The sequence below is a fragment of the Spea bombifrons genome, chromosome 6, assembly GCF_027358695.1.
Source record: "Spea bombifrons isolate aSpeBom1 chromosome 6, aSpeBom1.2.pri, whole genome shotgun sequence".
NCBI classification, from domain to species: domain Eukaryota; kingdom Metazoa; phylum Chordata; class Amphibia; order Anura; family Pelobatidae; genus Spea; species Spea bombifrons.
Genome location: NC_071092.1, coordinates 32,841,009 through 32,856,999, shown reverse-complemented (window position 1 = coordinate 32,856,999; position 15,991 = coordinate 32,841,009). Strand labels below are relative to the sequence as shown.

The window sequence follows — 15,991 nt, the reverse complement described above, 5'->3', positions numbered from 1 at the left end:
CCCACTCCTTATTCAGCCTCTCATTAGGTAGCCCTCAGTTACTCACTCCATCTGCTGTGAAACAAGAACAAGGTACAGCACACCTCATGATCTCGACCTCCTGATTTATTTGTTTACTGTGTATACGTTATTGTGAGTACCCTTGCTTTGGAGTGCTTTATTAACTTTATACATTCAAAGCATTTTCTGCTAAAAATAAGGGTACCATGCTAGTAAATATGAATTAAAGGCATTTCAGTACCAAAGTGGAACCCAAGACCAAACACATCCACAAGCACTAGGAAGCATGCCAGTTGTCCCCATGCTAGGATGCTTCAATTATAAAGTATATAAATAAGAAATAGGGGGGTAACTTTGCAATTCATAGCATTATAAAGGAGGTTCTTCAGTCAAAAATGATAACTATATAATAACATCATTTTGCCTAGCAATGGCTGAGTAAGGTCTATGAAGAGAAGAGAATCATTGAAGAAGTACAGCTCCAAACAAATCGAGAGGGGAGGGGAAGAGAGACACATTAACCTATTACTAAATTACAGGAACACACAGCATATTTGTGGGCTTCTAATAATTAGTGAATAAATTCACATGATCCACTAAAATAAATAGTTTTCTGTGATATTTCATATTGCCGTCAGTGGTCCAGGAAAAAAAATACAGCTTTGCCCATAGTTGAAACACAGTATTATTGCTTACCAGTAGGAAAACGCTTTCCTCAACAAATTGGTTTTAACATCAGTTAAGTTGCCAGTTCACAAACATCCACAGAAAAATATGAAGTGACTAAAAGGTATTTTGTTTCAATGAATAGATCCCTTAAAGCTCAACTTTGGGTAATGGATTGGACGTTAGGAGTTGAAGGGTTATTATACCCATAACTTTTAATTGAAACACAAGAAGTAATTCACATGGACTGGCTTTATTTCTCACATAAATAATTAATACTCCATTTAAGACATATAAAGTTTGTATTTTTAATCAGCTAATTAGAGTACGGAACAAAGAAGTCTTTATTTTGCATTTGCGCTGGCTAAAGTCACTTGTTTAAAAGTTCACTCGTAGTTTGGCTCCAGTTTTCATTCTCTGCAGCCAATTAGTTTCCAAAGCCCATATTCAATAAAATGCCTCTCACTATTTTAATGCTACACAAGGCTAAATTGCACATCACACAGTTCCTAGCATTACAGAGCCCAGAGTTAAAATTCTCAAGGTCGGATAAGGTCATTTTTCCAAATAACACTAAGCAAAGGCCATAAGTAATATGTGCTATTTACTATGTTGTTATGCAGTAAGATTTACTAATTAGGCATTGTACAGAATGATATATGTCTCTTTATCTCGGTTTACTGGCTATAAGTATGCATTAAAAGAAAGATTTTCTGGAGAAGAACTTTATCAAAACAGAAATTGTTGTGGAATGGTGCAAAATGAATCCATGCTGATACACGAGTAGAAAAGGGATTTAATGAGCAATATATGCCAATTTTTAACCCCTTAATGACAAAGCCTTTACATGTACGGGCTCAAAATGCATTGTTTTCAATGGGTTTAGGGACCGCCCATTGTCCTTAAGGGGTCACGTAATAGATATTCAATTGAAGGTTATTGTTACAAAAGAAAGCCAGAACACAAGACAATTATAAGCTGAGATTCCATTTGTTTGAAGTTGTGCTGGGGAAATATCCCACAATGTAGTTTGTAAGACAGTTTGAGGAAATGGGAAGCTTGGGCTTGTAGATGAATTTCTATACACTTTCATGGATGAGGTCTAGCCTGGAATATGGGGTAGCTATCACGGAGGTCTTTGGTTATAAATCTGTGGCAACTCTAGAGTTTCACAATTTTCTATGGACATACAATATCATCGGTGACACAGCTTGTGGCAATAATGGGTGTTTAGTCAAATTAGCCCATTAAAATATCTGATTGACTATTCATTGTTTCCAGTCCTACCTGTATACACGTATACCCTCAGATCCTTGGTTGTGGGGAAGGTACTGAGTCTTTTGATTTTGGAATCTTAAATACTAAGCATCTATCTTCTTTCACACATATACTTTGGTTGTCATGTTCATCAACAGGCATTACACATTAAGAAGCCGTGTGTCTGCCTCATGGTACACTCAAGAATGTTAGTAAATGTTAAAGAAATAATTTAGACTAAGTAAATTTAAAAGTAAACCAAAATGTGATAATCAGTTATTTGCTTTACACTTAAGTGCAACTCAGTATTAGCTTTCAATTAGCAATAATCACACCTCAGTTTGACTCTCATCAGCTATGACACCGTCACTGTGCAAAGATCAGTATTAGGCTAGGTTTCCATTTGTTTTTTTTTTGCTAAAAACACCCATAAAAACGCCAATAGCGCCACCTGGCGTTTTTTTTGTGAAAAACGGCTGCAGCCAGATGTTAGCTGTTCTTCAATAGGAAATCGCAAAATGCCATTTCCACTTGGCGTTTTTCTGTTTTTTCAGTCCTCTTTGGCGTTTTTCTGCTTTTTTGGGCTCTGTGGCAGTTTTTCAAAATCGCAGCATGTTGACACTCTGGCGTTTTTTGCAAGAAATCTTGGCGTTTTTTCTCCAATAGAAGTCTATGGGAGAGAAAAAACGCCATGAAAAAGCCATGTGGGTTTATTGCCTTGGCGTTTTTTATGGCGTTTTTTCCACAGTTACAATGCAGAGGATGGACCCAGTATCTGTGTGTCCTACGAGAAATAGGCTGAAAACAAACAGTTTCACACAAAACAAAGTCCTGGACTGGTTCATATTGAATTTTACACCATTTGGAACAAACATGCCATTACAAACAAACATACCCAACGCATCAACTGGATCCTGCGTGCCAAAAGCAACAGCAAACAATTTGCACCATCATTTGGGGCCAATCTTCCCAGAGGAGCAGACATTCGGAATAAAGCATGCCTTACAAACCACAGAAAAGAGACAAAAGGGTCTACCAAGTAAATGACATCAGGAGAGGGCAGATACTTGCCATTTATCCTAATCCCTTTTAGCTGGGTGAAACTTGTAACTTGTAAAGGCTGGAAAAACTGCCTAAGGTCAAAAAAAGCAATTTCCACAGAAAGGCTAAAACGCCAGAAAAAAACTCCAGAAAAAATGCCAAAACGCAGGTAAATGCAGTGGCAGTTTTCTTGGCAGTTTTCCTGGCGTTTTTCATCAAGAAAAAAACGCCGGACAAAAACCCAAGTGGAAACCTAGCCTTAGATTGGTTACCAAGTACCTACAAAGTACTTTGATATGTATTCTTTGCAGTGACAGGCCGACTAGGTGCATGAAAATGGGGCAGATCGTCGTAGGTGATCAGGCCCCTGGTATGCTGATGCCCAATGGGGCAATTACAGGAGAGATTTCCAATCACCCCAACCTGCCCATTCATACTACAGAAGCTGTGCCAGCTCAACCTAGCTTCCATAGATTGCAATAAAAGGTGCTATTCACCTTTAAGACAAGAAACATTGGGATATTACCTCCATGGGATTGTAGGGAGCAGCTGGGGCAGCACCAAAGTACATTCCTTAGGCTGTGTTTTGAGGCAGCATAGGGCACAAAACTGTCCCTTAAGATGAGGGAAGAAAGATTTAATTCTGTATTCTTGCAATTTTCTCTTTTGGTGTGTTCTGTGGCTCAGCTTGACTAAATTTTTGGCTTGGTGAACTAAAAATGAAGATAAGCTAAGAAATAAGTAGTAAATAGAATCTAATATATAATTTTCATTTTAATACAGTAATTCATTTATGATTAGAAGCAGAAGTACATTATAGAAACATCCTAAAATATTTAAATCTAAAATACTCTGCTTACGTATAAACTTTACTCTTTTCTCATTTTTTTTTCTTTTTCCAAAAAAAGAGTTCATTTGTCTTACTTAGAAAAGTTCAATTAAGAAATGTAAGTTGAAGACAGAACCCAAAGAAAACTTTCCACCAGCCGTAACATTAAGAATAGAATGTAACAAATCCCAAAATGTAAATAGGATTTTGAACTCATGCTTTAACTGGAGATCAGAAGAAACACGTTTCAATCTCAAGCTGCTATTAATAGAGTACGTTCCCTAATTGAATACATACTAAAGTCTTGCAGACTTTGTCATGTTGCTATTAACCTCTGGCCTGTCATATGCCATGCGCTAATGAGTACCAGTGCGGAGCTGAACAGCATTATAGTCAACAACTTACTATTCATAGAATATCAATTACTATATTTAACTCTGCTTGATTCTACATTACTAATTAACGCAATATCTGCGCCTCTTCTATTTGGCTGGGCAATTCTAATGATTATAACTAACATGAATATTAATTAACAGCTTCCTTAATAACTCTATTCGTACATTAGCGGCGCGCCCTATATGTGTTTAATGAAATGCATAATTAGATGGAGATCTTAGGCCATGGACCCAACACCTGGATACAATGTACCTATTTTATATTTCATCATGGGTTTGTAACAACATTTTCACGTGGCTTCAGCAATAAATATATGTTTGTTTTTTGGTCCATATTGAAGAGTCCCATTGAGTTTGGCCACGTACATGTCCTCTCAAACAGCAAGACTACTGGAGCATTCTCACAAGCTCTTCTCCTTCTATACCAGTATGACTTTATGCTAATGTTATTACTAATTTCACTGTACTGTAATAGCACTATAGAACCAGCTCTATAATTACCACCAAGGCCAAGCTGTTGATCATTTTTACAGAATAGCCAAAACATTCTAATCTTATAACATAGAAAACATCTTATGTAACAGAAAATACTAGTTCTGCATAGTTAAATCCTTAACCATACTTCTACTGATCCCTGTAACAATATAATGTGGTGCAAATGCAATAATCTATGGAGGCCATCTTTCACCACCTATGCCCATGAATTTGAGTGTGTTTCCGTTAAATATGGAGTTACTAAAATAATTATTTGGACCTAAATATATGGGCACAAGTGTCATCCATACTAAAGTTATGTTTAGATCAATATTGAGTCAGATTTTGTAAAATTGTAACATTCTTTAAAATTTGCTTGTGTTTAATTATCTTTATATCTTCCATGATCCTACGATAGGCCAGTTAGATCTTATCTGGCTACAGTGCTGTAAACCAAGCCTTTTTATTGGCAATATCTGTATAAAGACAGACATTGTATATGTGTCTCACCTAGGCATACTGACCTCTGTGTAAAAGCTATGCAGAAGAAATGAGATCAAGCTTTATTATTTAACAGCGAAGAAGCAGGCCTGGGTCACAGACCCAGGGAAATACAAAGCAGTATTATAATATAAACAATCAGACCGGGACTGGCCATCTGGGCTAACAGTGCCACACACTTACAGCACGCGGCCAGCAGCTGGATATGGCCGGCTTCACACTATGTGAGCTTAAAAGCATAGCATGCAGCTGCGCATATACAGCCATCGGCTGCTGGATTTATAGTGCCAGGACCACCTCGACATCACCAGTCATTGAAAACAATACAACTTTTTTTTCTTTTTTCTTTTTTTTTTTTTTTTTAAGAAAAAGGGCTAAAAATTATTTTCTCTGGTAATATCCCTTTAAAAACCATAATCAAGGTTAGTTGTAACGTGCTCTTTAACGAACAGGGCCTAGCGCTAGTTCTTAATTTGAGTAGGAGATACAGATAGGAGGGAAATGTTATATAGATAACACATTCACCAGCTTAGTACGATTGCTATCTATCAGTTTCCCAGTGTTGCGGAATGAGACACAACATTTGCAGATGATTGCTGAAGGCATCAAGGCTGCAGATTATTTCATAAAGAAACGAACTAATAAAAAAACAGCCTTCGCTCATTACGAACAGCAGGATAAATACTCCCAGAGTTAATGCTTGTTTTTTTTTTTGTTTGTTTTTTTTCTGCTGCCTTCATTAATTTGTATCGAACCCCCCTGCACCAAAATGCAGACTGTAATTCAAAATACTTGTTCTAATAACAGGTGTTGCATTGTGACTTATGGCTCAATAGTAGTTACTATTCAATTAAACAGTTTTACAAACAAGTGAGTTTTCTTCTGCACTCTTCATTACCCGGAGGCTTTCATATTCTTTTTAAGTACAGAAAATTTAATTAGATTTTGACCACAGATCCCGCATTTGACTTTCCTTGACAGGATTTCCATTAGTGTAATCTGTAGGGGAATTCACTGTTTTAACATCTGTGTGCCTGAGGCCTGTCTCACATTTAGCGCAGAAGTCTTAAAAGCCTCCCTTGTACGGTGGTATGTTTCTGAGTGCTCCCAATTTCACAGAAGCCATTTCAGCACCACAAGGTAATTAGCAAAGGGATGGGCCTCCGCCGACATGAATGCAATTTATTGTTTTCTAGAAAGGCCCATGAATCGCACAAACAAAGAGCACAGTCTTGCTGTCTGGAATTTTATTAACTTAATTGTGCCGTATAACTTACTGAAGGGAGATTGTGAAGCGGCATTCGGCAGCTTTTGTTTCCGAAAATGTGAAAAAATATTAATTTCACTTCAATTAGTCTATTTTTTTTGTGGCGCCTGGAGAAAGACAGTTGCCTTCGTAATTATGTTACGCATTAGCTTGATCACGACCGGTATTTTGCATACATATAACCTTTCATCTTTAAAATCCCCAACAATCCTTCAGTTTGGCAACCCACACGGCATTTTTTGATTGTTTGCTCATTATGTGTGGTTAACTAATGAATCATTAATAAATGAATTGCTAATATATTTTATGGTAATTGGATATATAACTGATTGCAGACTTCCTTGGCCTTTCATAACAGCACGGAATGAGTCGCAGAACCTTAATTGTTTGCAGATGAATATGCCGCTGATGGGCTTATCTTGCCCTTGTTTTTTATTATGGGTGACTCATTATCCTAGTAAAACCTTGACAATAACAGCTAAGTGTGGCAGATAAGAACATAAACCGGAGGAGGAATTTCTTAAAAATCTGTCAATAATATTAATGATTTCTGGGACTGTGTAAATCAACACTCGGGATATACATATGTTTACTTGTGTTTCAAATTGAGTTTAAAAACAATTTTTGTAGTCTTTGGAAAGAGAAAAGGTTCTCGATCTGGGTGGTAGCAATGCTTCGGGTGGGAAATAATAAAACTGCAAAAAGAGACCTATGTACAAATCATAAGTGTCTATTTACACAACAAGATAAAAAAAACACTAATTGGAGAAACATTTAGAGATGAAAAACATATAAGATTTTGCCCTAAACCTGGACCTTGTTTTAAGACAATTCTTCATCATGCCTTATATTTAAGACAAAGACGGTACTATTCCAGTAATAAAATTGGGAAATTGTTATCTAATAAGATTACATTTAAATAACTCCATTATTTTCTTACAATCTTTATCCTCTATGATCTAACTATGCAATAACTTAGACAATGGGTTGAAATTCATCTGCACTGCTCGGCACACAATGCACCTTGATGTCCATGAGACATCAGGTAGGGATCCTTAAACGACAAGACCCTGTTTGGAGGATCAAGATTTGGTGACATGGTAACATGTTTTATCATAGAAAATAATCCTGTATATTTACCTGCAGAGTCAATATAATGAGTACTAATTTTCTTGGCTTGTTCCCCTTTTCTTTATTAAGCTTTAACAATATGGATTATACCTCTGATAAATTTTTGGAACATCATCTTGTGCTTATTTTTTTTCATAACCTGTACATAATGGGATGCTATTTTTTTTTGAATACCAAACAAACCTCGTTATGAAGAGTAGTGTTAAGACCTCATTACAATATCTAAGCCAGGTGGGATGTTTCTTCTAATGAGTACTTCCATGGAGGCAAAGTAACTAATGACAGCCTGAAAGAATCCTTTGTTTTCCTATATACTAATGATCAAGTTGGTAATTATACAGGAAGGCCCCCATGTATGTTGCTAATGAGAAGTAATTAAGAACAAGGCGTAGGTAGTTAAATGAAAGTCCAATAATCTTACAAATGAGGAACATTAAATGAGAACTGTGATACATATTAAAAAGCGGGGAAATTAACTAGGATTTTGTGGAAAATGACTTGTGTTAGGTAAGCCAATGTGTCCAGTTGATGGTTTATAGGCCAAAATAACAATTAGAATTAGATTTCAAAAAGTAGCCCTTAAGATGCCTGAGGGTGTTGTACGTAGTGTCTAATTCCTCAGCATGGAGGATATGAAAGGAATCAAACTCATGTGGAGTTTGGGTTCCAACAATGTAGAAATAGGCAAGCAAATAGGTGTGATATTTTGTGATCGAACCATGTGTGCTGTTATTTTGGATATATTTCATATACACACACTGTAACATATGATGACGATCAAATCCTAGGAATCAGACTTTTCATCGTTATTTGAAAGGGAAACGTCACTCCAGCGACTAAGGAAAAAGTATCTGTGATGGTACTGCCATTATATGCAAAGCGGATAAAAGAAATAGCCTTCGAATATTAGACAAAGCCTGAATACATACACATGAGAAATATGCAGTAATCTTAAAACATTATATTGCATTATTAACTAGAATTGTTTTGAAATAGGAAAAACACAATATAATTACAAACTATTTTTAATGTGACCTTAGTAATAAAAACAATTTCATGTAGACTGACTAACATATGATGTCAAATCCTAGGATTCAGACTAAGGAAACAGTATCTGTGATGTAATAATATGTTATGGGCAAAATACTATACTGATCATAAGACAAGTGCAAAAACCCATAAGCATTTTGGAGTTTTACAGCAGACGAAAGATCAGCAAAGTTTTTGGCTTCATAACTGTCAATAAAATCTATGGTTCAGGGCTAACCCTCTGCTTTATGGAATCAAACTGTTTGCTGTGGACAATTTGCTGATTTAAAATTCACTTTAATCTTTAATAATTTTGTGTAGACTAAAACACTATTTTAACATTTACTGATGACAACTATTATCATAATACAATTGGCAAATAACATAGGATTCCCCTGGCAGGGTTGTTTTAAATGAGTTTTTCTACAGAATGAAAGGTCCTAGCTATCAAACATTGGTTTTCATTTTCAAGTTTCCACATTATAATCCATTTATTACTTTAGTTAGATCCCATTCTTTGCTCATCTTTTTACTATGTAAGTTCAATAGGGTAGAATAGGTTTCCAGTAGAAGTAATAGAGCTTATTACAGTGATGGAATTTAAACACCTGCTCCCAATAAATTGGTATTATGATGGAGATAATCTCAGATTTGTAGGCATTTGTACTGGCCTCACACCTTTCCTATATTTTTTCTGAGAAAAAGATGTAAAGGCTTGGGACCCCCTGACCTCCAAGCATAAGATGACAAATTATGGATGGCTTTATCCAGTCTTTGTATGGGAGTAACCCAAGATGTCTTCTGAGGAGGGCAACATTTTGACAACAGCTTCCCTAATTTGAAGAGTTCACTTTATTGTCTCTAGGGCTGTAGCATCAGTCTATCGTTTGGTTGTAGGCAACCATAATAGTCACATCATTCAATCCTTACTTTGCAAAACCCAGCCAAGCTATTTTAGCAGGGGATTGAAATGTGACTGCTTGAGCTGAGACAGCAGCTCTGTATTATAACACGAAGTGTGGGATTCCAAGGCCATCTCTGGTTTTAGGGTTCCTAGAAAGCCTGCCATTCTAGATAAACATATGTAAGTCAATCTGGCATTTAACAAAGAACAAGTATGGAATGAATACAGGGAGCATTCTAAATACATTTTCTCAATATCCAAGAGAGAGTGTAAAAAGCCCATCTGTTGAGTTCAGCTGGCACTTCTTTCCACTTGAATACAAAATCTAGATATCTACTGGATTCCTCAGAAGCTTAATGTCCAGCTACTGACATGAATGTTCTGGTTTTTTTTTAATTCTTATAGCTGGCTTAGTGTAAATGATTGACAATACATTGCAACAATACACATTTATTCATAAAGTAAACAAAGCAATCAAAAACATTAAAACAAAACAGCAGAATTGTAGGAGATTGAATGTCCACAGGAGATTATAGTGTATATAGCCAGGCATGGCACTTTTGCAAGGATGATGATCAAGGGCCCTGGGAAGAAGTAAAGTTGTCCTGGTGTACACATGTACCCAGGGGAGAATACAATAGTAGAACACACCTTCAGGCAACCCCCTGTAACCTGTAATAGACTGATAAATGCTCGCATATTAAGGTTTATACTGTTACATAGGCATGTGAGACCTCTACGTACAAAGAAGTATGAGACCAACTCAACTGTGAATGGAGAGCCTGCCCTTGTGCATCCTAGCTCAGACGAGTTCACTTGTTACAAAGGATAAATCTCAACTAGCATTTCAGTCTGATCCCACTCAGAAGGACAGAACCAAAATGCAAAGCAACCCCAGAAATACCTTTTGGGCCTTATCAGTGGGGTACATTTGGTTCTCCTCTAGGCACAAGTGAGCAAAAAGTTCTGTGGTTTGATGAGAACCCCAAGAGAACATAGGAGAAAATGCAGGCAAAGAAATATGAGACTAACTGGAGACATATGGACATCTTTCATCGAATGTGCTCTTGCTGTCATAAGTGGATTACTTGTATACAGCTACAGCGTTGTTTTAAGCCCATATGAGTGGGGCAGCTGCATCATTATTAATGTAATTTATTGCATAGGTAGCCACCAGACTTTTGTGTTAACTGAGCTCTAAAACGTAATGAGGAAAAGTTACATTGTTCTGAGTCCTGTAGCTTGTTCACACCAAACACCAGTGAAAGTCCTACAAGACGCTCACCCATTCATACATAAAACGTAAAAATCTGAATTTTAACTTAGTGAAATTTTAAAAAAAGTAAAAATTAGACAACGTAATGCAGAGAAATCTACCTCGCACATTTTCTTCAAGTTAGTTTTTAAACGCAGCTATAGTTAGACATTTTCCACAGTGGGCTACCCAGAGCTTTCCCTTTAGTTGGCGGAGAATTAGGCAGGATTAATAAATGGAAAGTGCATGGCAATACATCGCTCCCCTGCCCAGAGAAAGAAGAAACTGATCCATGGAAGCGGATCTTCACCCGGAGACTCCAGGTCAAATCACAGGCTTCACAGCTATCATCAGAGCTCCTCTCACAGCAGACAAACTAAAGATAGCTGGAGGTCTTTGTTAGGAAGGTGCCTACCCAACGCCCATATGCTTCGCAATACAGCAGGAACTTCTGCGATACGCACTAAAGGGCATCAATGTGACGTGCGGTGGGGGGCAGACTCAGTGCCCGGAACTGCTGTTTTCAGGCACCCTAGTGTTGTCTTCAGTTTGTCACAAAGTGTTTTGGCGTACCAGCTACTGTTTCCTGGCAAATCCTCCTCTTTGCCTAGCATTTTGTATTCTGCCGACCTGCACCATGTACTGCCCTTGGCTACATATGACTACTCGCTTAGTGTACTCAACCCGGCATCGGCTGACTACCTGTCCGTTGCTCTTCCTGGGACTGCTTGTTCAGGTGTACCTTTATGTAGAATCTCCTGTCTACAGTTATCTGTCCCCAAGCAGTTGCCTTACTATTCTGCAACTCAGACTCTACCGTATTTGCCTAATGAGCCTCTTCACTATCGGGATCGTCAAGGTCCTTGGTCATCATATCTCGTGGCTCAATCCTTGGGTAGGTTTATCAGGCTAATTAACTCCTGTGGTGTGCACTCCTGATTCTAGGCTCTGTGACATGCGGATTTTGCACTTGTTTCTTAAAATGCATTAAGGATATTTCATGTCATTGTGTCTCCACCCCATCATATGCAGACTTATATTCTATATAGAGAACAATAATGTTTGTAGAAAATAACTCAATTTATCACACCAAAACCACAATAGATATTAAAACCTATGTCTGGTTTAGCCACAGGTGACAATTGAGGTCACTCAATAAAAGCTCTATAAAGCAGGATTTATAGAAATATTTCAAGTGGGAGATTATCCAAGTGACTATAATGTATCTGTTATGTATTGCATAATACATAATGCCATTATATTACCTTCCCCTGGTGCTAATCTCCAACAGAACTCACAACCTATAAAATATTATATGAAAGGATCATTTTGGAATTGTGAAATAAACTGACGATACATGCTTTATAACATTTATTACAATTGGCTAAATGTATCCTTATGTGCTTCTACAGTTTTTAATTCAATCAAGAATCATAACTTTGTAAATTGTAACAATTAATGTGTGATTCACAAAAAGCAATCTTGCACTCAATACAAATTTATTTACAAAAAATACAGAACAGAATTTAAAAGCTGTACAACAATTAAAAAATGATCATAAAAATAAATGTTTTTTCCATCCATCCTCCTTCACAAAAGTATATACAGGGTTACTTAGGTTTGTATCGGGTAATCCCAGTTATTCTTGTATATTATAGTGTATATTTTCAATAACTGACGAACACCTCTAGCAATATTGGTTTTAAACTGAAGCAAAGTGTTCTGCTTCCTGCAGCATTTAATCATTTTGTGGTTTGCAGTGAGAATTTTAATAATAATAGGAAAAAAAAAGAGAAACGGGGCACAGTGTCATTTTTAACAAGGTTGGGAAAGGGTATAGTGTGATAAGTCAGGCTGATTTTAAGTTTTATGAGTTATGTAACACAGCCAGCTTGGTTTAACAGCTACATAGTCATTTTATTATATACATTTATATATAAAAAATGGAAGCCCAAGAGGCCAACTGATCTCTACAACACTTCCTATTATGTGTGGCCTTGTGAGAATTCAACATATTGCTGAGGAAGTACATTTAATAGAGGTTAGTGTCTCAAATTCCATGTGTTATTATCTGCCATTTAATAGAGAGTTTAATTTCTATATTCCAGAAATATAGTACAATAGACACTGCTGATCTGTAGGAGATTGGCTCTGGAAATTCCCATGTTGTATGTGATATAAAGACATTTTTGCACACAACATCTTTCTTGTCAGAATATGAACAGTGAACATAAAACCCAGTCATTTATAAATTGTGTATGATTATATATATATATATATCTAATTTAGCTATTGACAAAAATGCTGATGAGAAAATGTTGGGTTCATAAATATAAGATTTAAACACATCATTACAATATTTAAATATTAATTACACAGACGATCGTACCCTTGGACTCTCTGCTAACCCATCTAGTATAGCCGGTACTCTTACTGGACCTTGGTGTTAGTGTTTTGAATCCAGATGGACAGAACCGGATTAACAGTCCATGGGACCCTAGGCAACATACCGATATAGGTCACCCCTCTAAATTACTTTACATAAGAGCAATTTATATATGCTTGATCAGCCCCTCAACCACATTGGGCCCTAGGCAGAAGACTAGGTTGCCTTTTGCATAATCCAGCTCTGGAAAGAGTAATGTTCAGTTCTTTCATTACCCTGTCCAGTACTTCTCATGTTCTTCTACTTTTGGCTAACCACATGGCTAGTCCCTCCACATTCTGGTTCCCTTTAAGATTGGGAGGAGAGGAATTATAACCCAGAATACCAATAAAGTTCCCCATTAGGCAGATAACATTTTGTCCAAATGTCTATGTTTAGCACACCCACAAACACTTTAGCACCCTTATTTTATGGTTGTCTTGACCACAAAAAAATCTTCACTTTGTTCAGAATGTCTTATTCCATTTGGCAAGCCTGTCACAAGCATCACCATTTTATTCTTACCATTATTTAACATTTCCAATGATTTTTTTCTGTATTTTAAAATAAAATATTTAAATATATCAAGATTGTATTAGGGAATGCTACACACGATGTAATGACCTATCTCCTCTGCTTGGAGGGACCTTAAACCCTATCTGGTTCTTGGTGTATCATATATTCAAGAACCTCAATGAAAAATGGCCAGAACACCCACTTTCTGCCATCTCACCTGCCCATTAAAAGTCAAGAAGTGGATGGCGTACGGAAATCTGTAGGTCCGCCTTCAGGAGTTAAAGGGCCATAAGAGTGACTTTATTGGTTGCCTGCAGAGGCCTCCTCTAGCATCAACCAATTAGTTGATGCCAGAGGAGGCCCCTCCAGGCGACCAATAGACTCGTTTGCACGGCCCTTTAACTCCTGATGGCGAACCTACGGATTTCCACTCCTGTTAACCCCTGCGATGCTGCATAGATAAGGTAGGCTAGATGAGGAAGGGACCAGGGAGATTAGCAAACGAAGACTCTTCATGTTGTGTGTCTTCCTCTTCCTATACGTTTTCCATGTTTATATGTTCTGTATTCCAGCTGAACAGTGAAAACGCACCCTTCGTATTCATTTTCATGTTCGCCCGAATACTAATGCACAAGTGTAATTTATATAGATTAGTATTTATATAAATTAAATTAGTATAGTATAGATTAGTATTATATAAATTAGGGTTCCAAACATTCCCCATATAAACAAATACATACTGTGTAGTAGACATGAGTTCAAGTGCCTGCCTTTACTCTCTCATAAACCTAACCTTGGGGAGTAAATATTAAACCAATTTTAAACCACATGTTTTGTAAGTGTTATTATTTCCATTTATTTAACTTATTCCACAGACTACTCTAAAATATAAAATATTTTCCAAGAAGACAAGAACATTGCAGATGTCGCCGTGAAGCTGAGTTAATGAATAGAGAATGCCAGGCAATGGTATATTTCTCTGCGCTAGGAAATCATTTTTTCATTACGTGCAAGTTGATTGTCTAAGAAAGTATTACCCACTCTTTAAATGGAGAAAAGACTAAGAAGTGAAATCAGCAGTATCACTTTACAACATATGGTCCTGCAAATCAAGTTACAAAGCTTTCCACATCTCATTAACCGCAGCGGGTACAGTGAGTTTGTTTAGTAAGTCACATCTTTTTCATGTGAGTGTTGAGAAATGACTTTATGTTACTATCCTCAAAGGATATCCCTTGTCCCGAGATCCAAACTGGATTAGGTCATTTGGTCAAGCCTGGTTATATTTAAAGCATTTTATTTCAGTGCAGAAGATCATGCTTCACCTGTCCTATCATCTAAGAGCTTTTCTTAAAGGAGTGGGGGTTTGTTGGAGAGCATTACATTTTCTATTTATTAGGAACAGGAGTAAGAGAATAACCTTGTAAGCTTTATGACATCTTTTTACTGTGACCACAAGGACATGTTTGCAGTACAAAATATGTCCTATTAATTATCTGAAATTGAAAAAACACAAGCGTAGAAAAGGAATTATCCTGCACACTTTGTATTAAACTAAAGCAGTGCCCCACACTTGTGTAAAATATGCATATTTTTTTATTGCTGGTCACTGCAAGCCACCTTACCTATTTCTTACACTCATCATAGACCTTAATCATAGGCTTAGTTGGTGGATACAATATAACATTTAAAGGGAAAACCACCTGTGAAATGATACACATACTCTGTTTAGTGTTGTTTAATCGTGCTAGTATTACAAAAGTGCTGACAAAAGGTAACAGAAATAACAAAATGAAATATGAGAACATTAGAAATATTTGATTTCAAATCTATTTCACTTCTAATGACAAATTTATCCCGGTCCTATTTGATCCATATTTATCAAGCGAACTTAACCTAAAACCAAGTTTCATCTATAATGCAATTCTGTCTAAAATGTGACCTTTGTCATCCCAACAATGTCCCATCATTCCTACCTATTCCAATAGAGATTTATACAGTCATGCCTAGCTGATCAGGTATAGGGAGACTTACTTTGATGACAAGGTGAGCAATATATTTCCCTGTAGGGAAGCTGTGAGAAAAAATACAAACAGACATTGTGCCAGCAGTAAGTTGTCTCTGTGTGCATGAAAAGATCTATAACATAAGTGGATATATCTACCAGTCACAGCACTAGAACATCTTAGGGGTCTATCCATTAAGTTTTCTCTAGACAACACTAGTTTGGGTGGAAATGAGCTACATGTCTATTGACAAAAGTGAACTCAACTGTCATCTTGATGATACAATAATGTCAGA

General features: G+C 36.8%; 1 pseudogene; it reads right to left on the bottom strand.

The window, feature by feature from the left end:
* Positions 1-2,151: 2,151 nt before the first annotated feature.
* On the bottom strand, positions 2,152-2,304 carry LOC128501039 (uncharacterized; annotated as a pseudogene).
* Between the last annotated feature and the right edge of the window lie 13,687 nt (positions 2,305-15,991).